Raw genomic sequence first — 22,896 nt, forward strand, 5'->3', positions numbered from 1 at the left:
TTCTTTAATAGAACTTTACTCTGACCATTTACGAGCACACCTCCCATATGATATAATGATTGTACATCTGAAATCCATGCCTTCTAGCACTAATATGCAGGGATGGATCCTCATATCCGATTCCCTATCTGTGTAAAGCATATTTGCAAATTAAACTGTTAGTTTCTGCTGTGTAAATGTAAATCCATGCTGAGAGAAATGTTGGGGCTGCCACCTTCTTCAGATAATGCTAGTTCACTGGTTGTTATGCTGAGTTTCTAACTATAATACCCTTTCTCAACATTTTCACCACAGAACTCTGGAAATTCCTGCTAAAACCAATTAATATAGTGGCAGGCGGGAAACTGCCCCTTACAATGGTGGTCAGTGGGAATACTGCCCCAGTACAGTGGTGACTAGAGTGTTATCCTTACAGGCAGCTAAAAAGATATTTGGTGTCATGCTGCTGGCTCTGCCGAATGGTGTTGGCAATGGCACTATGCTGGCAGCATAAAAGTGAAGGTCAATCAGCCTCAGCTCAAAGAACTTCTCTGATGGAACCCCAGGGTTCCATGATACCCTGGATGAGAATGGCTGCTCTAAGGGAACAAGAATGTAGATCATTCATTACTGACAGAATGTGAGGCCACGTACACACGTCCGAGAAACTCGACGGGCAAAACACATCGTTTTGCTCGTCGAGTTCCTTGTGAAGCCGCCGAGGATCTCGGCGAGCCAAGTTTCCCCATTGACTAACGAGGAAATAGAGAACATGTTCTCTATTTGGCTCGACGAGTTCCTCATCGGTTTCCTCGGCCAAAAGTGTACACACGACCGGTTTCCTCGGCAGAATACGGCTCCCATCGAGTTTCTGGCTGAATTCTGTCAAGAAACTCGGTCGTGTGTACGGGGCCTGAGGGTCCATTCATACTTGTCTGTTCCAGAGCATTAACACATACACCTACATACAACAATAATCAGACCTGGGGATTAATTTACTAGAGCTTAAGAGCGTAAAAACTGTTGAAGCTGTGCATTGTAGCCAATCAGCTTCTAACTTCAGCTTGTTCAATTAAACTTTGACAACAAAACCTGGAAGCTGATTGGTTTCTATCCAGAGCTGCACCAGATTTTGCACCCTCCAGTTTTAGTAAATCAACCCCATAGTTATATAGTTAAGGGAGGTACACAGTATGAGAAAATCGGCAGAGAAATGCCATACGTGGCACGATTTTTTGATTTTCGTATAGTGTGGACACAATATTCTACATCCAATTCAGGCTTTCCAAACAAAATTTTCCAAACAGACAGACTCCAAAAATTTTCGCGTACCTAAACACATTATTTTCTTTTAACGTGTATTGTTTTCCTACGGTTTTCTTAAGAGAAAAATCAGATATGAAAGACTGCGCATGATCAGAAACAATAAACAACAAAAGAAAGCCTTAGTCATATGGAAAATGTTGGTGCAATTAGTAACATCCTTGGTATTGACCTGCTGTGAAACATCGAAGAAAACCAGATGATCGATCATCCAATTTTCTTATAATGTGTACTGGGCTTTAGTCAGGTTGAAAGCAACATAAGTTCATCTAGTTCAACCAATGGAATAGACATGCGCATTTTTTTCTGACACAGTGCACCACAATGCATGTGCATTGGTTTAATGAATTGGGATGCCACTGGAAATAAATAGCAATGTGGTGCATGTTCACAAAACACCTCATATTGGAGAGTCCTGAATAGGCCCTAATTGACAACATAAGCTAATGTGTACAATAACATGTGAAGTATAACATTTGGGATAATAGGGAACGTGCTGCTAGTGGGATTACCATCAACAATTTGCTATGTGGCCTTGTGATTCATTCTTGTGCTCCTGTATATGAGTGAGAATGCAGGGGCGGACTGACAACTCATGGGGCCCCCAGACAATAGAAGATTATGGGGCCCCCGGGCTTACAGATGGCCACCATGCCAGGAGGCAGTGCAGTGCAGAGGCGGGGCAGCTAAAATCTCGGGATTTTCACACGAAAAGCATGTTGGTATCGGACAAATCAGGGACAGATTAAAAAAAACACAGATTCTTACATACTGTCACTGGTTTTACTGAGCCTGGCAACCCTGATGGGGCCCCCTAGTAGCATGGGGCCCTCGGGCAGTGCCCGAGAGCCAGAATGGTCAGTCCGCCCCTGTGAGAGAGGGTACAGTATATGGGTTGACTACCAGGAGGCTACAATCTCATTTCTGCATCCAATCAGACACTTTTGCAGCTCTCCAGGACATCATAATTGAAAGTCACCCATTTGTAAGCAGGTTCACAGACTAGAGTACATATGTTTTCCATCTCTAATGCTGTGTTGACCTTATGATGCATGCTAGTTTTGCCAAAATTTAATTTACTTTCAAAAGAGTCATATTATATTAAAACAAATTTAATAATAGTTTGGATGCAGGTTATATTAGCCTTTTCTAAGACTTACACAGGAAATTGTTTCCGTTACCGTGTATGAAATTAAGTAATTTTTCATTTGGGTAGCTAATTAAATCTGCACTGAGAGAAATCTCTAGGTTGCCATAGCTGACCTACTTGTGAAACTGCTAGTGACCTAAGTGCCTCTATTTTTAAAACCAGTTAGTGAAATCTAGACTTCTGATAGGCGTTAGTTTTACTAAAGGCAAAAATAGTTGCGCTCTGCAAGTGCAGATGTTCCAGAGCTTAGTAAATGAGCAGAAGCTCTGCTGACTTCCATCATCCAATCACGTGCAAGCAAAAATGCCCTTCTTAATATTTTCCTTGCACATGATTGGGTATTCTTTGCAAAGTAAAGCCTTACCTTGTTTAATAAGCTCTGAAGCAACTGCACTTGCAGAGGGCTATTTGGCGTTAGTAACTCAACCCCATTGGGTCATCATGACAGCCAGGCAACTAGATTTTTAGAATGAGTGTTAAGCAATAGTTGCTTGAATTTTAGAGTGAAAGGCCAAATTTCCTTTATGGCTTAGTCACACCACTTGCATTGCAGAAATGTATGTTGACTTACTGTGAATTGTACCCCAACACACCTTGAAAACACATGTGCACTGCAAAGCATCACAATGCTGCATAGTAAATGGTGTCCTGTGTATTGCTCTGCACTGCAATACAAAAAACACCTCTTTTCATGCATTGCAGCCGATTCCTTATAAATGGGCTGCACACCACAACACACCTCAATGGACAACTGTATTGGTGTGAATGAGCCTTCATGCTGTATTCAGACCTGAGCATTGCCGTAACATGCAGTAACACATGAAACAAAATGTACGAAGTGCAGTGTGTTGCAGTGCCATTCATTTTGAATGACACTCCAATGTACCTAGCCAGTTCACTTCAATGCACATACAGTAAAAACTTGGTTTGAAAGCATTTTGCCAGACAAGCAATTTTTTTTTATTAATTTTGACTTGATATAAAAGCGATGTCTTGATATACAAGTAGCATCATGTCACAACTGAGTATAAAAGAGCAGAAATGTGCCTCTAAGTGTAGCAATATGGTTACATTTAATGAAAGTGCAACATTTAGCAACATATTGCTACACTTAGAGGCGCCTCTCTTCTCTGTTATACTCTGTAGCTCCTGCTGGATTTTTCTTCTAATCCCCTTGGGGAGGCTGTCATTTGTGGATGGACATTTTATGGTTACACAACCTATCACATTGCTATAATCTTTTTATATGGACTATAAACTGAAGGACCTATGAATAAATGGTGGTGGAACGAATCATCTGAGTTTCCATTATTTCTTATGGGGAAATTAGTTTTGATATACCAGTGCTTTGGATTACACGCATGTTTCTGGAAGGAATTATGCTCGCAATCCAAGGTTTTACTGTATATGTTATAGCAACGCAACACTGGTGTGAAACATCTGCTGCTGTCCATTAAACTTATATTGTGGTATGTTGGCGGCCTATTTAAAACAAATGGGCTACCCTGCCATAATACTCGTTCAGGTGAAAAATACTGTACATTAACATGCATGCAGTATCAGTTTGCAATGCATTGGAAGTGTCTAAATGAAACTTTTTAATTGCTTTCCGTTTTTTTTTCTCCAAACACTTCCCAGGGTCAAGAAGTGAGGGACTCTATTTTGTTAATGGGGTCCCTGACAGGAATAAAGACCTTACAGAAATTTTACCTCTTTCCCGCTGTGTCCAAAACTAGAAAGAAAAAATGCTTGCGTTTAGCTTAAGAATGTTTTGGACTAAGTGCAAAAGAGATACAATTTCTGTCAGGCCTAGGGGATAGGGGATATACTGTTCATCTTTAAATTTCACAGCCCAATTGAGCTTTCAGTTTAAATTGGCTAAATACATTCCACATGCATCAAAAAAAAGGGCATGTGAGGGCTTAATTGTTCATTTTCATTAAATACCCACAGCCTGAGTATAAAAGCATGTCCCTTGTCAGCATGCTGTAGAGAAGGCTCCTTGCTATCTGTTTGGAAGCAATGGTCTTTATGCATTGGTTTGACATGCCCCCTACTGAGACCTATAGATCTGTATTGCCAAAGGAGCTCCCCACCGCATAGCTCCCAAATAGGGATGAGCCGAACACCCCCAAGTTCGGTTCGCATCAGAAACTTCGAACTGACCGAACGTTCACGCAAGCTTTAGAACCCCATTGAAGTCTATGGGACTCGAACGTTCAAAATCAAAAGTGCTCATTTTAAAGGCTAATATGCAAGTTATTGTCCTAAAAATGGGTTTGGGGACCCAGGTCTTGCCCAAGGGAACATGTATCAATGCATAAAAAAGTTTTAAAAACGGACACTTTTTCGGGAGCAGTGATTTTAATGATGCTTGAAGTGAAAAAAAATTGAAATAATCCTTTAAATGTCGTACCTGCTGGGTGTCTATGGTATGCCTGTGAAGTGGCACATATTTAAAACTTTCCCTGCACAAAATTACATTTATATAGGAAAAAAGTCATTTAAAACTGCTTGCAGCTTTAATGTAATGTCTGTTTCCTGCAATATGGATGAAAATCATTGAGAAAAATAGCATGGGTTTCCCCGCCCCACTCCCCCCAGGTCATTACCTGTCCCTTTGGCCCTATATACTTTGAACAACAGTATACAGGCGGTGCAAACAAGACAGGGACTGTAGGTTTGTTGTTAAGTAGAATCTGTTTGTAATTTTACACTGGTACTTTTTTAAAGTGTAGCTCCAGCCAAAAAACAGGACAGGAGACACCTCTTACAGAAGAGAATTTCCCTTCCTAGGGGTGGATTTCCTCTCACTTCCTGTTGTCTCCTTCTGTTTGCAAGTAGGTTTTAGTATAGTTTTATAAAAATTGCACTTTTTATCTTTCAAAAAGTTTCCCAGTGCTAAACCTTTTATCCGATTTCTAAATTGCTGCATTTGTAAATTCCAAAAGCCAGTATAAATGAATTGTAGTGGTAAAAAAAAGCATTTGTGAATTTAACCAATCTTTTTTTAATATTATTATTCTCCCATAAGAGGGTGTGGCAGGAGGGGAGTCCTATGCCTACACACTTTTGCTAATAGGTGTCCCTCATTCCCATCTCAGAAAGTTGGAAGGTATGCCACTGATTGGAGACCTCTAACTTTGACTCACTATAGGATGAGTTGGAGCTTTAAAGAAAACACACTGCTTCTGCACAGAAAAGCCCCTCTTCTATAGCTTGCTGGAAGAGGATGGGATTTTCTACTCAGGCTGTGGCTGTTTTTATGGAAAACAAACTGCAAAACTTTGCATGCATTTTAACTTGAGGCATGTGTGTTTTTAGCTGATTTCATTTGAAAGTTCCATTGGATTTTAGCAAATAGATAAAAGGTTGGTAACAGGTAGCTTGCTTACGGTAGCATTTAACCCCATGGAAGGTGAGCATTCTAGCAATTCCCAGGCTTTTTAATTATTTTTCCCCAGAAAAAAATGTTGAAGAATGCTGTAACACTACAGGACTATGCACTTTTAGTGCAGTTTTAAGTGCAGCAAAGGCACCCTAATTACAGATGTATGAAGGGTCCCTGATAGAATACAGATTCAAATTTGTTACTAACTCCTTTTACAAAGAATGACCTAATTGCACTATTGGAACATGCGTGCTGTCTATTCAAATGTCACCCTGTATATCCTGCATTCCATTCCTTACTATGGTTTCTAATATCCATGGTAACAAAAAATAGAACAATACAGTCATTTTCACTTAGTAAAGAGGTGTTTTGACTACCTGCCTCTTCTACAAGTATAAAACCTTTCAGACTTTCTGAAGGGTTATATAATTAAACAGTACAAACCTATATTATGTGGAATGTTTTCAATTCATGATACTGGCTGTACAGTACTTAAACCCATTGTTTCTATCCATGTTTTATGCCCTGGCATTTATGTTGTAGAAGTAAAAACGGGTAGCATGTACAAGCTGTAACAGTTAAATAAACACAGCAGCATAATTTACTTATGGAATCACCGTATATAAGCAAATGGATCTTTGGTCAGCCAAGTAGCGATTTGCTCTTGCTGTGTTTTGCTGAGAATTGTTAGAGCTTAAAAACACCTATAATTTTGTTGGAAAAAAATACTGTGTCGGAGAATGGTAGGAAAAGTAGATATTATATTTGCTTCTTCCTCTAAGGAGATTGCAGTGTATTTTGGAAGGCTCATATACGGGATATATGCTGGTTTTCGGTTCCTCCACCTAGTTTGCCTGTTGATGCGGCAGGCTGAGGGATAATTAGGGATGACTAGCATAGACTCCATTCAACTTCTGGGAACACCAATTGTGTTCTCAAAAGAGATCACAAATTGTTACATAAGCGACAATGAGGTCCTACACAATCTAACCTTTTAGCCGCCATTTTAGCCTACTTATATAAAAGGGCTAGAGCTTAATTGGGGAAAGAGCAGGGTTACAGCATCACTTTCCAACATATACTAAAACATTAACAACAGGGGCAATGACTAGTTTTCTTACACTTATTTCTAGATAATATTTCTTTCTTTATCTACTGGTTTCTTGTAAAGGGTCTAATGGCAGAACAAAGCCAGGTTTACTGTTTGTTAAATTAAAATCATTTGTACTTTATAAAACCTCAATAAAACAAGATTGAACCAAAATCATTTGTAGTAATAGTTTCATATGAATAAAGATAAGGAATGGACATGTCCTTATGATGGAAACAGCAAATAACACAACTTATCAAACATTATACTGTAGACATTAAGAGTTTAAGACCACCATGTTCTAGTATTATGTCAATGGTCTCTATATAATAAGCTATAATCCTATTTGAAATCCACCACAATAGGTTTACATTGTTGATATATTGTAACAAATAGTTGTAACAAATAGTTAATAGCCATAGTCAGTGATACCATACAAATACTTGACTAAAGGTTGCAACTCTGGAGATCTTATAGGATGGATGACCTTACACATCCTGTTGTTCTTTGTCTTGGTATTACATTTTATATTTTACGCTGAGCAAGTTGAAACTTATAGTTGCATTTGCAAGGGAATTTTCCCCAGGGCTCAATGACAACTCAGTAAAACTCTACTGATTTCCATCATCCAATTATGTGCAAGCAAAAATGCAGTTTTATTTATTTTTCTTGCACAAGATTAGGTATTCTTTGCAATGTGAAAAAATGCTCAGAAAAAGAGCTGGGATTTTTCAGGTGCATTAACTTACACCACAATGTCAAATAAAATTCCTACAGGTTATTGAATTCATGTTTAAAACATAAAGGGAAGTATAGAATAAAGTTTAAAACTATATTTTGGATTCAATGTCCACAATATCATTATCTATAATTGGTTGTCCTGGTGTAGCAATCCCGACATGTTTCACCAATTTATAGTCTTCTTCAGCGAAAAAAAAAGGTTGAAGGTTGGGTCGCGGCATGTACGGTTCTGGAGATTCAAGACAGCAATACAGCAATTTATGTGATTGCTTGCCTGGAATCAATCCTGCAGTTCCCATGTGTGACCGTGTGGCTGTCTAAATTGTGTATACCAGTAATTGATTGTTTCTGAAGGGGAAATAAATACTTTTCCTGAATATCCTTCCTGTGGCCAATCATATACCACTCTGTTCACGAGTTTGGGTGTTTCCCCTACTGAGTCGTGACTTTGTTTTTCTGCAATTGGTTGTCCTCGTGTAGCAATCCCGACATGTTTCACCTATTTATAGGCTTCTTCAGGAGATATCTGCTACCTCGCAAACTCACTGTAAGTAGCAAATATCTCCTGAAGAAGCCTATAAATAGGTGAAACATGTAGGGATTGCTACACGAGAACAACCAATTGTAGATAATGATATTGTGGACACTGAATCTAATATAATAAAAAAAAAATTACTTTATTCTATACTTTCATTAATGTTTTTTTTTTACATGAATTCAATAAACTGTATGAATTGTATGTGACGTTGTGGTGTAAGTTAATGGCACCACAAAAATCCCAGCTCTTTTTTAGTGCATTCTTTTGTGTCTTGTAGTATATATATCGGATATGGTGCTTAAGGTATTTCCTCTGAACAATCAATGCCTGTGAAGCTTCACCATAGTCTAAGTTCTGAGGCAACTTTTCTTGCAAAGTGCAACTTCCCTTGGAAGGTGAACAGCCTATTTGCCTTTGGAAAATCAACCCCATAGAGTGTTAAATTGTGGGAAAGCAGCAGGACTTTCATTTGTTGACCTATACCCAGAAGTAGCAGGAATTTCTTAGGTGGCCTGGAAACAAGTCTGGGTACTCGCAGAGAAGATAAGTGCTCTCTGCTTAAAGTTTTTCTTGCAAAGGGAACCTGGTATGTGCCTGGTATGGGTAAAGTTTGGGTTTATTTTTGTATTTATAAAAACCCAAGCAAAGCTTGATAGTTTTGTCAGTGCTTTCTCATTTTTAGATTCCCTACATAATTGTAGTAGAGTTATTTGGGATGTAGGTGTTGGACTTGGTTCCTAAAGGGTGGAATAAACATTAGGCCCTCAAACCGTAAAATTCAATTGAAAATAAAGAGCTGTACGTTTCCTGGTTCAGTTAAAAAATCCAACCAAAGGTTTGTCAGTCATGGGGACATGGAGGTACCATATTGATGTGTTTTGCAATCATTTGCATCTCGCAAACAGCTGCTGTTTATTATGTTGCTCTAGATTTTCATTGGTGAAAACTTAATGTACAGTATATGAATAGCTTTCTGCTAGCTTCTATACTTCAAATACAGAGTTTGATTTTTCACTTTTCATGGAACTAATGCAATGCAAGAATTCCTGTCTAACCATGCCTTATGATTATTATTTTTATATACTAGATATATATTTTGTCAGATATATAATTGATACGACTATATTAAATTGATAATACATTTAGCCAACTTTATATTTATCAATCTTTTTGTGTTCAGCTAAGACTGGGGTGAGATTGTATGGAATATTTAGATTTAACACTGTGATTGTAAGAGCAGAAAATTAACTAACTGATAAATTGTCAAGTGAATTAACATAAAACAATAGCTGCACTCTATTAATATGATGGGTGGTGTGTGTATACGAAGAAAGGTGACAAGTTATAAGTAAAGAAGAATATCTTTCATCACCATTGTCTTTTTCAAGTCTTGAGGTTGCCATAGCAACTACTAGGCCTCTTCCTTCCTGCCTATAACATATATTAGAGTATACACCAAGCAGATGAAGATAAATGAAGCTTCCATCCCTTAACAGACGCATACCCACTACCGACTACATATAGCAATTAACATAAATTACTGACTGTTAGTCTGCAGGGAAGTTAATTAATGGGTCCCATAATCTGCGTTTACTGTGCTGCAGAGCTAGCCTGTGCCATAATAATGATAAAGGTTTAATCTTGCTCAGTGCTGCACATGACAGGTATTCTGATGAAAATTGTTTTCTCTTTACATAGTTTGTTTTTCATAATGCCATTGTGTTCCCTGCTGTGACTTAAACCAATGGATGCTGATATTTATGTTTGACAGCTGACAGTGAATTATATGCCACACTCTTAGAATTCATGTGAGGTTTATATAAATTAAACTGCTAATTAATTAGTCCAAATTAAATCTTGTGTTGTCACATAGCGGAGCCAACACGCTTGTTTTTGCCCAAATACCTTGTAATAAGGCAAAGGTTTGATCATGCCAGATGCCTGGTCATCCTTTTTGTTACACTTTGTTTAAATAGCATGGATGTGAAGAAATGTATAGTCTAAGGCTAGGTTCACATCTCCGTATTTTGTGTGGGTGTGTTTGCATGTGTTCAAATAAAAGGGATGCTGTACCTGCAGGAGATGCAGGGAAAATGTCTAGAACCCTTTCCCTAAAACACACCAGGGCAGTCGCACAGAACCACATGGTGCTGTGGCACCAGGCAGTTTTGCATGCCCAAAAAAGCACTTCATTTTCTCTTACTGTATGTGGGGGTGCTATTAGGAATTAATTACACCATTGCACCTCTGTTAATAAGCGAGGCATTTTTGGTGTCTGCGGGTGTGGCAAAGCGTGTGGTCTACATGCCTTCCCACACCCGCATATGTGTAAACCTAGGCTAAAGAGGTCCTGCTCGCTGCATTATTAAGCTCAGGGTAACCGATCCCTCTTGAATAGTTGGAAGGGTAGTGCAAGACATGTGTTTAGCCTGGAAACTCATTCAATCTCATTCAAATTTCCAGGCGGAACACACGTCTTGCGTCTTGCACTACCCTTCCAACTATTCAAAAGGGATCAGTTACCCTGAGCTGTAAGCCTTCCCTTCTTTTCATCACTGGACAGCATTACCTCCCAAACCTTAACATCTGTTGGTCTATACTACCAATATATGTTCCCATCTAGACGTGTGCACTTTGGTTAGATCCTATTCTTTCCGTCCTCTGGATATCTTTTGCTTACCAGCAATCTATAATGTTGATTACCTGAGGTTGACAGTTACCTTATTTTATAATCTGGACTAGTTGGTTTTGACATCCATTTGCAGTCCTTTGGCAGTGTTGCTTAGATAATCTGCTCTATATATCTATGTGCTCCTGAAGAAGTGTACACTTACACGTAACATGTAGAACGAATCTCTATACAGCCTCTTATTCTGACTCAATCACTCCACGTCGACATTGGACTTTTTGGCGCTTCTGTGTATTCAATTACTGCACCATTTGGGTTTACAAAATAGCTGTGCACTCTGGAGGTGTTATCAGAGTCTATGGGGTCATTTACTATGTTTTTTTTATCTGTTTCTGTATAATATTTTTAATATTACTTTTCTAGTTCTAACTTGTCTTTACATATACTGTTGGGACATTGGCACACTACTATTTGTGTATCCACAGCGTCCCCCTGTGAGGATACATTTTAAAACTTCACTTTCTTACATCACTTAACCTAAGTTTAATATTTTATATGGTGCTAGACCTTTTTCATGTCACAAAAAATGAGTTTTCTGCATTCAAAATAAAACTATTCTTTAGCTAAGAAGAGGGGGACTGTGCCTAAATAGCCTTAAGAAATCTTAAAAATGCCTGTGAAGGAAAACTGTTATTACTTGCTTGTCCTGCTACCTGCACCACTGATCTCCACTTTTTTGAAGATCTACTGCTACCGAAAAATATTCTGCATCTGACATACTTTCAAATACCCCACTTTTAAGTACACAATGTGGTTTATTTACTATAGATGGAAAGTGCAAAATCAGGCTCTCTTTTGCATAGAAACCAATGAGCTTCCAGGTTTTATTACCAAAGCTTAATTGAACAAGCTGGAGTTAGAAGCTCAATAGTTTCTATGCAGAAGTGAGCCTGATTTTGCACTTTCCAGCTTTAGTAAATAAACCCCATTGGGTCTTCAAGAAAACAATGAATTCTTATGGGTATCAGAACAGGTTAGTATTAAAAGTGTTCCTTTACAGGCATAGTTTTTAGGGGAAAAAAATTAGATGTACCTTTTCTAGCTCACAAGGTTTTTGCTTTAAAAAATTAAGCCTGGAGCTTTTCTTTCCTTGAACAACTGAACATTCCTATTACATGTGAAAATTATGCATAAAGTAAAACATTGTTTTTACTGCACTTTCCGAGATTCTCAAAACGTACATTACATTCAGAAACAACCCACCTAATTTCTGAACTGAATGATGTCCAGCATCATCAAGTTCCTTCTATTACAGCCTTATTTTTTAGTGGATAGTCCTTTCTTTGATTGGATTTAAAATTTGTCAGTCACAAAGGCCCAACATAATTTTTTTGACTTGTTAACAAGGGTGGGATGGGAGTGAGAAAGCAGGGAAATTAAGCATGTCATTGAGCATATCCTACCCAAGCTCATTAAGCCAACATAGTTAAATATGTCACTACCATGAATACTTTACCCTATATTGCCACAGGTACAATGCTTTACCCTACATTTCCATTGTAATAAACTCATCATAACTACTGTAATTCAGTTCAGTCCTACACAAATTGCACCACAAGCCACAGTAATTACGGCCATCAATTTTGAATTCATTATAACCATGTGACAATATAATTGTGCTCCTCAATAACACCTGAATGCCAGACGAATGCCTTCATTAATAACAGTGCTGTTACGTATGGCATTCTTAGGACTTGTCAACAATGTGTACAGAAATGAGGATTCCATCGCTGACCTCATGTACTTAGAAATACTTGAATACAATGCACATTCCCTTTTTTTAATAAGTGTATATAAGGCACCTCTTTTTCATGCTTGACTTATTTATCTTTATTAAGAAAGCGTATGATGTATGGTCTTTTGAAATGGAGTTTCGTCCAAGCATGTAGATATTACATTCAGTATGCTTTTGGTATCCACACAATGTAAGTCTGAGTTGTAAAATTGTGCTCACAAATAAGCAAACATATCTAGAAGAGAAAGACGCATCTGCAGCTTTCTTTGCAGACCTCTAATTGCTTAATACAGTTACATTTTGATATGTTTTATGCAAATGTGGTAAATCCTATCACAGCAAATGTCATTGTGTGTAAAAATAAATTGGCTTGCCGTTTGCTTTCAGAGGCTGAAAGCAGATTGTATGTCTTTGCAGATTATATTATTTGATAGGATGTCATCTTCTCATACTATTCTACATATTTGAATAAACATGTTTTTTCCTTTAATTGTGTAGAGAATTTGTCTTGTTGGAAGACAACTTTCAATGTTCAGGGGACAAATAATTGTTGTATATAGGAATGTCCCTCAATTGCAGGACACTCATGGTAATGCTTAGATGAGTTTGAGACATTCTCACATTTTTAGTTGACATACATTATGTTACAGGAGCAGTTATGGTAAAGGAAATCTAGGGCAGTATAAGCATGGTGGAATAGAAATTACTGATTGTTTAACCAATCTATTAATTAGGTTTTCTGGATTGTAGAAGGGAAACATGGCACCCAAAGAAAACCCAGTAAACACTGGGGAGAACAGGCAAACTCCATTCATATAGTTTTGTTGAAGAGGGTTAGTCCAAGCATAGCTATCAGCTGTCCCTCATTTAAAGCTGGTCTCCAACTTGAATGCCACTTTAAATAGTTCATTTGGACTAAGCTGGCCCAAACCAACTATTTACTGCACTAACAGGTGCGCTTGCTGGCCTCGCTGTATTAATAGTATACAGCATCGTGTTCCAGAATTGGGAATGGAGACTTCTCATCGCACTCCCACAACGAAATTGAGTCAGGCTAGGGGCTGCTCAGCCATTTATGATACATCATACAAAGCTTCCTCTGGCTGGTCAGAGATCATGATGTCATCTGCCCACCTGTCGGCCTCAGGCAATCAGAGGAAGCTTTGTATTCATTCAAAGAAGTGGCCCTCAGCCCAAGTCTATTTTTTTCCGGGAGTGCGATGAGAAGTTCCCATCCCAGTGCTGGAACACAGTGATCTATGCTGTATGTTTCTGAGGCCACAAACAGTTCATACAGCATGTCCAGCAAGTGCGCCTGTTAGTGCATTAAATAGTTCATTTGGACTAGCTTGGTTCAAATAGACTATTTACTGTAAAGGTACATTAAAGATGGAGGACTGTCAATCTTTGGAGCCAAATCCCTCCTATAGGGTACAAACACACTATTTAACTTCAAAAAGTATTGTACCACACAAAACCTTGCATACAAACTCTAAATTGTTGTATTTGTCTTTTAAAAAGTCAGTATAAAGAAAATAAATAATGATTACAACAAGCACTTCAGAGTTGAACCAATCATATTTTATTTTTTTTACTTCTTTTCCTTTCCCATAACTGGGGGCATGGCAGGAGTGTGTATTCTGTATTATTTACAGGTGACGCTGGAGCAGTGGCGTCCCGTCCATAGAGAGCGCATGGGCGCGCCTCCCCTATCCATGTGTCCGGCCCCCTACAAATCAGGGCGCCAGACAATGGATTCCAATGCGGGGTGGGTGTTTTTTTTAAGCACCGGATTAGAGCCAGAGGCTTTAATAGGCTTCAAATAAGGGTGGCCTCTGAGCGCAGAGCATTGCGCTCCGAGCCCACCCAGTTGTGTGACGATAGCGAATTAATTTTTGCTATTTTCACACTAAAGTTCCTCCCCACCAATCAGGAGGCAGGTCGATTGGTCAAAGCGTCAGGTGATCCTATTGGATGCCTAGCACTTTGGCAGAAGAGGAGACACATGAGGGAGGAAGCTTGAGGAGCATGGACACCAAAGCCGCACTCCAGGAGAGGAGAGGACTACAGCCCGCCACATGAGCGGATAAGGGCTGGACCACCCGCAGGGGGTGGGGGTGCTGTCAGTGCCGCGCTGCCTGGCAGGGGGGGCTGTCTCAGTGCTGCGCCGCCAGGGAGGGTGGTGTTTGTTTGCCGTTCCCCCAAAAGAAGAACCCACCAGCTACCACTGTGATCCAGACTAGAGTTTCTCAATCTTTGCCCAAATCCGAGTTGGGATTTAAATATTGTCTAAATCACTTACCTGAAACCTGCAAGTATACAGAATTTCCAATTTCCAAATTCCAAATGTCTATCCAAAAATAGACAGGTAAATAGCATTTTCAAAATGAAAACAAATGGCAGCTCTCATGTTTTTGTCATGACAGGTGTACTTTTACCTTGCCTTTCTGTTTTCATGGAGTCTCCTTTTGACTTTTCAAATGTTTGACTTCTTTCATTAAACTTTTTTTGTTTTAGATAAAGTGGAGAAGGATTAGAACAACTGTCAGGTTTTTATTGCTGTCCCTATTCGGGAGATTTAATCCAAATTTTTTTCCTGGCGACAGTTATCACTGAAAGTAAAAGAAAATTCCAAATTTGGAGTGGTCACTAGAACAGGAATAAAGGGGGATTCTTCCAATAGGGATGTTTGTTCTGTTCACCATAGTCATTACTTTGATGTTCCTTAAAGCGGGGGTTCACCCAAAAATAAACTTTTTTACATTAGCTACATCCCTCCAGCATACTGCTAACATCTGCAGTATGCTGTTTTTTTTTTTGTACTTATCGTTATACGAGCCCTTGTTATCCGGCTCCGAGCGGGGGATTACTTCCGCGTATAGGCGTTCCTAAGCGAAGAGGAGTTGATTGATGGCTGCTAAAGCGCGTCACGCCTTCCGGAAATACCCAAAGTCACACTTGGGTGTTTACGGCGCCTGCGCAGTCAGCTCTACGCGGCAGGCGCCGTAAACGCCCGAGTGTGACTTCGGGTTTTTTCGGAAAGCGTGACGCGCCTTAGCAGCCGTCAATCAACTCCTCTTCGCTTAGAAACGCCCATTCCCCGCAGGATTCCCCCGCTCGGAGCCGGATAACAAGGGCTCATATAACGATAAGTACAAGAAAAAAAAAAAAAAACAGCATACTGCAGATGTTAGCAATATGCTACAGCTAATGTCAAAAAGTGGATTTTTGGGTGAACCTCCGCTTTAACTTTGGAGAGATTTCCTCTCGTTTTCTGTTGGTTATGGAAAAGGAAGTGAGATAGTGATAGTGGGAATAAACTGACAAGCCCTGTACACACGGGCGGGAATCCCATCAGGAAAAAAACGTTGGTTTTCCTGACGGGATTCCTGACAAGCTTGCCTTGCAAAGCCGTGTATACAGACGGCCACTCAAAAGAACCACCATTCTTTTGAATAGCAAGAACGCGGTGATGTCATCGACTACGACGAGCCAGTGTCTCATCACATTCGATGCCATCGCCGCCATCTTGCTACACCCTACACTAACCTTGTATGCTACCGCGCATGCGTCGAAGTGTTATCAAACATGCTTGGTTCTTCACCGAATACAGACGACCGTTTTTTTTGTCAGGAAGCAGGGTTCTCTATTTTCGCGTCGGGATTCCCGGATGTTTTCCTGATGGGAAAACTGCTAGGGAGCATACACACGGCCGGGATTCCCGGCCAAATGCTCTCCTGGCAGTTTCCGTGTGTATGGCCTCGTACACACGACCGAGAAAACCCGTCTCGTACTTTATTCTGAGCATGCGCGGGTTTCTAAGCATACACACAAAGGTGTTTCTCGTTGTAAAACAGCCCGACGAGAATAACGACGAGGAAATTGAGACTCCCGACGAGAAAAAAGAGAACTTTTTTTCTCATCGAGAACCACAATAGTTTTCTCGACAAAAAACATACACATGACCATTTTCCTCAGCAATAAAGCTGCCACCAAGTTTCTTGATGGATTTTGTCGAGGAAAATGGTCGTGTGTACGAGGCCTATGAAGCATCAGGGGTTATAAACCACCCTTACTTTATCCAAAATGAAAAAAGTTTTGATTTAAGTTCTAGATTAGGTAATTTGTTACATGTACTGGATTTCACAGGTCACTATCAAAGTAGTGTGATTGGTCATTTGCAATAAAGAATTCAGATTTCGGGAACCAACATATACGCAAAACTGATGTACATGGATTTGGGCTGAGATTGGTGCATGACCCCCTTGGTCTCTTTTATCCAGCATACTGGATCATGCATTGCATGCACAATAAATCTAGATTACTATAAACAGTTTTTCATAAATTACTGTTTATGCTGACTGATATTCAGTGTTTTGTTAGATTTGTCATTTATATTACACAGTAAATGTGAAAGGAACAATCCCTACAGCGAAATGAGTTCTCAGTTTCTATCTAACAAAAAAGATTCCCTATATCTCTTAAATTGCACATTTTTTTTTATCTATTAGACTCTGATACTCAAAAGATTGGATTCCCACTTTTGTGCTTTTATTGGACATAGAATACACCATTATCTGAAGCATAACCAATTATAACAAACTTCGGTTGGATGTCGCTGAAAGCCTTAAGGATTTAAATAGACGAAAGGAAGTGCAACACAAAGAATGTATTTTGTTAAGGAGCTTAGTACATTTATGCTCTTGCTGTGTGGTTGAGCTAAAACATTTTATTGTTTATGTATTTTCAGTAAGTGAATCTGCTTTATACTCCAAATTAGGTTCTGTAAAGTTACTCATTATTTATTACTAACAACAGTAACTAGTCGATTTACAGGTTGCCTTTTCCCTTATTGTAAGAAACTGGCTTAAAATATTTGTAAAGCCAATCATTAACATCTCATATAAGCTTCATCATGCTAATGCAATTTCAAAATTCATTTTTAAAGTGGTATTAAACCAAAAAGCAAACATTCATTATATTACAGCTTACCATTTCTTAGATGTAATGGTTGCGTTCATTTTTATTTTTTAGTCTTTCTTACTTCTATTTTCATCTGGTGATCCAGACTGTAAGTTTGTTGTTTTTCAAAAGAACAAGCTCTGCCGAAGAATGTATCAGTTACAGAGAAAAGACACTAGCAGGGGTACTTACAACTTTTATTTAATGTATTTATGTAAAACCTTTATCCCAAAAGGAAAAATTTTTTTTGCTGTAATGGCTTATAAAGTACCGTATTTATCGGCGTATAACACGCACACAAATTTAAGAGGGAAGTTTCGGATTTTTTTTTTTTTTCAAATAAACCACTTTGAAGCAAAATAATGGTCAGTGCCAATCAATGCAGCCTCAATGCAGCCTCTGTGCCCATCTGCAGCCTGATCTGCGCCCATCCAATGCAGCCTGATGCCCATTTGCAGCCTCAATGCAGCCTCTGTGCCCATCACCAGCCTGATCTGAGCCCATCCAATGCAGCCTGATGCCCATCTGCATCCTGATGTGTGCCCATCCAATGCAACCTGATGCCTTCCTGCAGTCTCTCCATCTCTCATGCAGTGCAGGAAATGAGGAGGGGGATGAGCGCCGCTGGAATCACCAAGCCGTCATTTTCTGTTTACAGTACTCGGCTCTCAGTCAGCAGTCACATACACAGTCCTGCCTCCGCCATCACCATTGGACCAGCTCCTGTGATTGACAGAACACTGGTCCAATGATTGTGGTGGAGGCGGGACATGTGTGTAAAGATCAGAGCCAAGTAAACAGGACATGACGGCTCGGTGATTCCGGCGACGCTCGTCCGCCTCCTTCTCCTCCGAGGTACGCTATTAGCGTATAACGCGCACCTGTGATTTTCCCCCTATTTTCAGGGGGAAAAAGTGTGTGTTATATGCCGATAAATACGGTATTAGCTGGTGTTTGGTTTCAAAATGTTTAGTGTTTTTTAATCTGCTAGTACGTTGAACACTCCTCTCCCCCAAGACTAACAAAGCTGCTGTCCAAAGGTGTCCCCTGTGCTCCTTCATCCAGAGTGGAAGCACTTTAATATGGGAGGTGTGTTACTGGCCAGATTACCAGGTGAAAACAGAGGGGAAAAGCCTACAAAAATAAAACTAATGCAGACACCACATCAAAGGATTGGTTAGCTGCAATATACATTATTAGAGTTTTGGTTTTGCATTTAATATCGATTTAATTGTTTTCAACCAGCAATTTGCAATAAAAAATACCTGGTAATAATATTATGGAGATCCTTGTTTAAGCACTTCTTGTTATAGGAACATTTGTCCGCACCCTGTCACATGGGTTTCTATTAGAGACCACAAGTGACCAGTTCAACACACGTTAGACATGGTCCACTGTTGTTATATCAGCATACCTGGGACCTTTTTGAAAATGACCCAACAATACCAAAAATGGAATTGCTGGATCTGCCAAAATGTTTGGTCTGGCCGACCTGTAGCAGAAAGCTGGTGTTGGGGGGAGAAACCCAGGAGGAGGTGCACACTGTGCTATTTCCTCCCATCCTCCTCCCATTTCAACAAATCCCCCCTTACCATCATCCTGTCATCATTCTCAACTCCTTCTATCAGCAATGGCCACTGCCGTAGAAACAAGCAGCCACCACTGCCATGAAAACAAGACACTTTGTGGGGCCCCATGCTTAAAGGGGCCTCGCCTTGATCCTGCAGCCTGCTGTGAGCTGATCATCAGTACCACTAGTGAGAAGAAAAACTATCTATCTGCTGGGCAGGACCTAAAATATATTTTCATAGACTAAAGGGGTGGTAAATGTACAATTTTTTTTTCCTAAATAGCTTTGTTTCCTCTAGTGCAGTCCTCCTTCACTTACCTCATCCTTCGATTTTGCTTTTAAATGTCCTTATTTCTTCTGAATAATCCTCACTTCCTGTTCTTCTGTCTGTAACTCCACACAGTAATGCAAGGCTTTTTCCCTGGTGTGGAGTGTAGTGCTCCCCCCTCCCTTGGACTACGGGAGAGTCAGGATGCTCTCTACGTTGCAGATAGAGAAAGGAGCTGTGTTAGTGGGCGTCCTGACTCTCCCGTAGTCCAAGGGAGGGGGCAAGCATGACACTCCACACCAGGGAGAAAGCCTTGCATTACTGTGTGGAGTTACAGACAGAAGAACAGGAAGTGAGGATTTCTCAGAAGAAATAAGGACATTTAAAAGCAAAATCAAAGGATGAGGTAAGTGAAGGAGGACTGAACCAAGGTAAAGGAAGCTATTTAGGAATAAAAAATTGTACCTTTACAACCCTTTTAAGTTTATGTAATGAATAATGTGGAGGGGAGCAGCATTTTATTATTTATCATAGTAAGGCTCCATGCACACTGGGCTTAAAAAAAATGTCTGTTCTCTTGGGAGTAAATAATGCTCATATAGAGCATTTTTTGTACAAAGTTTAGATGAGTTTAGAAGAGTTTTATGTTTTTTCTGCCAGTAAGCTCCACTCAGGAATGTGAGTCAGAAGGTTTTTTTTCTGCCTCTAAATGTTGAGCTCAAAATATGCCTCTAAACTACCTATCGTGTATGGACACATAGGGTAACATTGAGCTGCTTCTACTTCTGCTTATCACCACAGGTAATGGTTGGCTGTGCGGACATCCGTGAATAGCTGCGGCTATCAGCGACCTGTACTAATAGTGAACAGGGCTGGCAGCCACAGCTAGCCACTCATAGCAATAGAAGGAATCAGAAGATTAATTTCACTTTAATTTGCATCGGACAAAAGCGTCAGCGTGAATGTTGCCTAAGTGTGTTATTTTAACATTTGGGTACATACACAATAGTAGTAATGATACTGAGCTATCATGTTCTGGCATTCACATCATCTGCAACACATTGAGGGGAATTTATCAAAACTGGAGCAGACAGAATCTGGAGCAGCTGTACAGAGCAACTAATCAGCTTCCATCTTTAATTTTCAAAGCTTAAGTGAAGAAGCTGATTGGTTGCCATGTACAACTGCACCAGATTTTGGCTTCTCCAGTTTTGATAAATTAAAAAATTTATGACGATGATTTCAGTTTGCTGCAAATGGCTCATTTGTGAACAAGGAGTTAGTCTCAAGCTATGGAGTGATTAAATATTCCCTGTGTAATATGGCCTTTAGAGAAGGATAAGGAAAACAGCCTAAAAGTAGATTCCTCTTTTTAACATTAAAGCATTAAATGCGTTTCTCATCCTGTCATTGGTTATAGGGGTTATTAAATGTCACGAGAAGGGCTGAGGGAAGCACATGATGCCTCTTCTGAACAAGAATTCTAGATTTCTTCTAATTGTATCTAGAAGCCATATCCCCCAGACACAAAATGAAAGTGCATTCATCCATTATAAAGAAACTGGTTCTGATAATAGATATTTTTTTTATCTTATTATCTTTCTACTTCATATATTTCATTATGCTGTCTCCAGCCTTCAGGGAGTCATCGTAGATGCCTCCTCCTTTTGTTTCTATAACCAAATGACTTCTTATCATTAACGTCTCCTGTAGGAGCTTGCCTCGCCAATATTTCTGGATAATTCTAGTGATTTCTTATTAGGTCTAAGCATTTGTCTGGCACAAGGAATTAGGCTTTAAGGCACAGATCACTCCTACACAAAGTTACAAAACCATAGGTAACTGCAATAAGCATAGCCCCATATCGTTATAATTATCTTCCCGTTATCTGCTCTGTTTTGCTTAAATTTATTGATTTATACTCTAGGCTTGACAATAAGAGCCAGTTCACACAGGGGCAACCCGACTTACAGCGCGACTTTGCAAGGCAACTTCAGCGCGACTTGGAGCAACTTACAAGGTGACTTAAAGTTGCCTCCAGGACAGGCAACTTTGGCTGTGACCAATCACAGAATAATCAGCTCTGTGGGAGGGAGGGGTTTGCCTGAGTAAACTATTTTCTCTTCCTGTAAAGTTGCTTCAGTTAAGACACGATCCGACTTTGGAGGCGACTTCCATTGAAATCTATGGGTACAATTTGCCTACAAGTTGCCTAGAAGTCGCCTTGAAGTAGCACAGGAACCTTTTTTGAAGTCAGAGCGACTTCAGTAGTTTTCATTAAGATGGCTCTCATTCACTTCAATTGAATTTCTTATGTTGCGCCGACTCGGGGTGACACAAGTCGGATCCCAAGTCGCGGTAGTGTGAACCGGCACTAAGGCCTCCCTGTTGTCCTGAACTACAATTCAGATACCAATGCTCCATGCCTAAAAGCAGGCTAAAGATATGAGTTGTTCTAATTCAAAAACATTACTGAATATTTGGAGATTAAATAATTGGGAGGAAATAGCTGAATTGTAATGAGGGCCTGAGTAATTCTTCATAAGTATACAAAATGACTTAAACGTTTCAAGCTTCTGACATAAGTTTGTTCAGTAAGAAGACATGCAGAAAAAGGTACATCTCTAACAATGTTGAAGCTTGGATAGAACAGAACAGTGTCCAAAACTTGACAAGAAACTTGACTTCCAAGATGCCACCTTCAAGCGAGCAACACTAAACTTTTTTTTTTAATATGACTCATTTCTCTCCAATTAGTGACACCTGTAACATGGAAGGACAAAGTAATGCAGGCCATACATGGGTTGAATCCCAAACAAATTTTCTTTCGAAAATCAGAAAGTTTGTGCATTTAGTAATCTGATGGTGCCACCATTGATTTAGAAATTCGAAAAACCGAGCCTTCAATTTCACCTCATGCTGCTACAGAAAATTATTTTCGTGGCCGGGAATCTGCTTTTCTTTACAGGAATTTTCTTTTCTTGCGCACATGCACATTTTTTTCTTGGATTATATTTTTTGCACGATTCTCCCATCATTGATTATAGATGCATTTTGTTTTTCCAAAAATTTCCAACAAGTCTAATCACTCAAATTTGATGGTTGCACGAAAACCTTCCATTTCTGCAGCCCACTAATGGTGCGAAATTCAATAGAAAATTCTTGGTTATGAATTTCTTAAGAAAATTATTTCAGAATTCAAATCATGTATGGCCTGCTTAAGGTAGACTGGAAATGTTATCTGGGTATTCTAGTATTTACTAGAAGGGCTGGTCTGTGTTTAGTTGTAGTCAGGTGTGGGACTCAGTGGACCCGGTCATCCTCAATTAGACTTGTTTTACTAAAGAGCAAAACTAACTGCAGCTTATATACATTCTGCTTGTACTAATAGTATTGCAGAGCTGCCATTGGTTTCAATAAAGGAAATGCCTTGCTTTACCAGGCTCAGCAATGTATGGTA

Source organism: Rana temporaria, chromosome 5 (genome assembly GCF_905171775.1).
Source record: "Rana temporaria chromosome 5, aRanTem1.1, whole genome shotgun sequence".
In the NCBI taxonomy this organism is placed as follows: domain Eukaryota; kingdom Metazoa; phylum Chordata; class Amphibia; order Anura; family Ranidae; genus Rana; species Rana temporaria.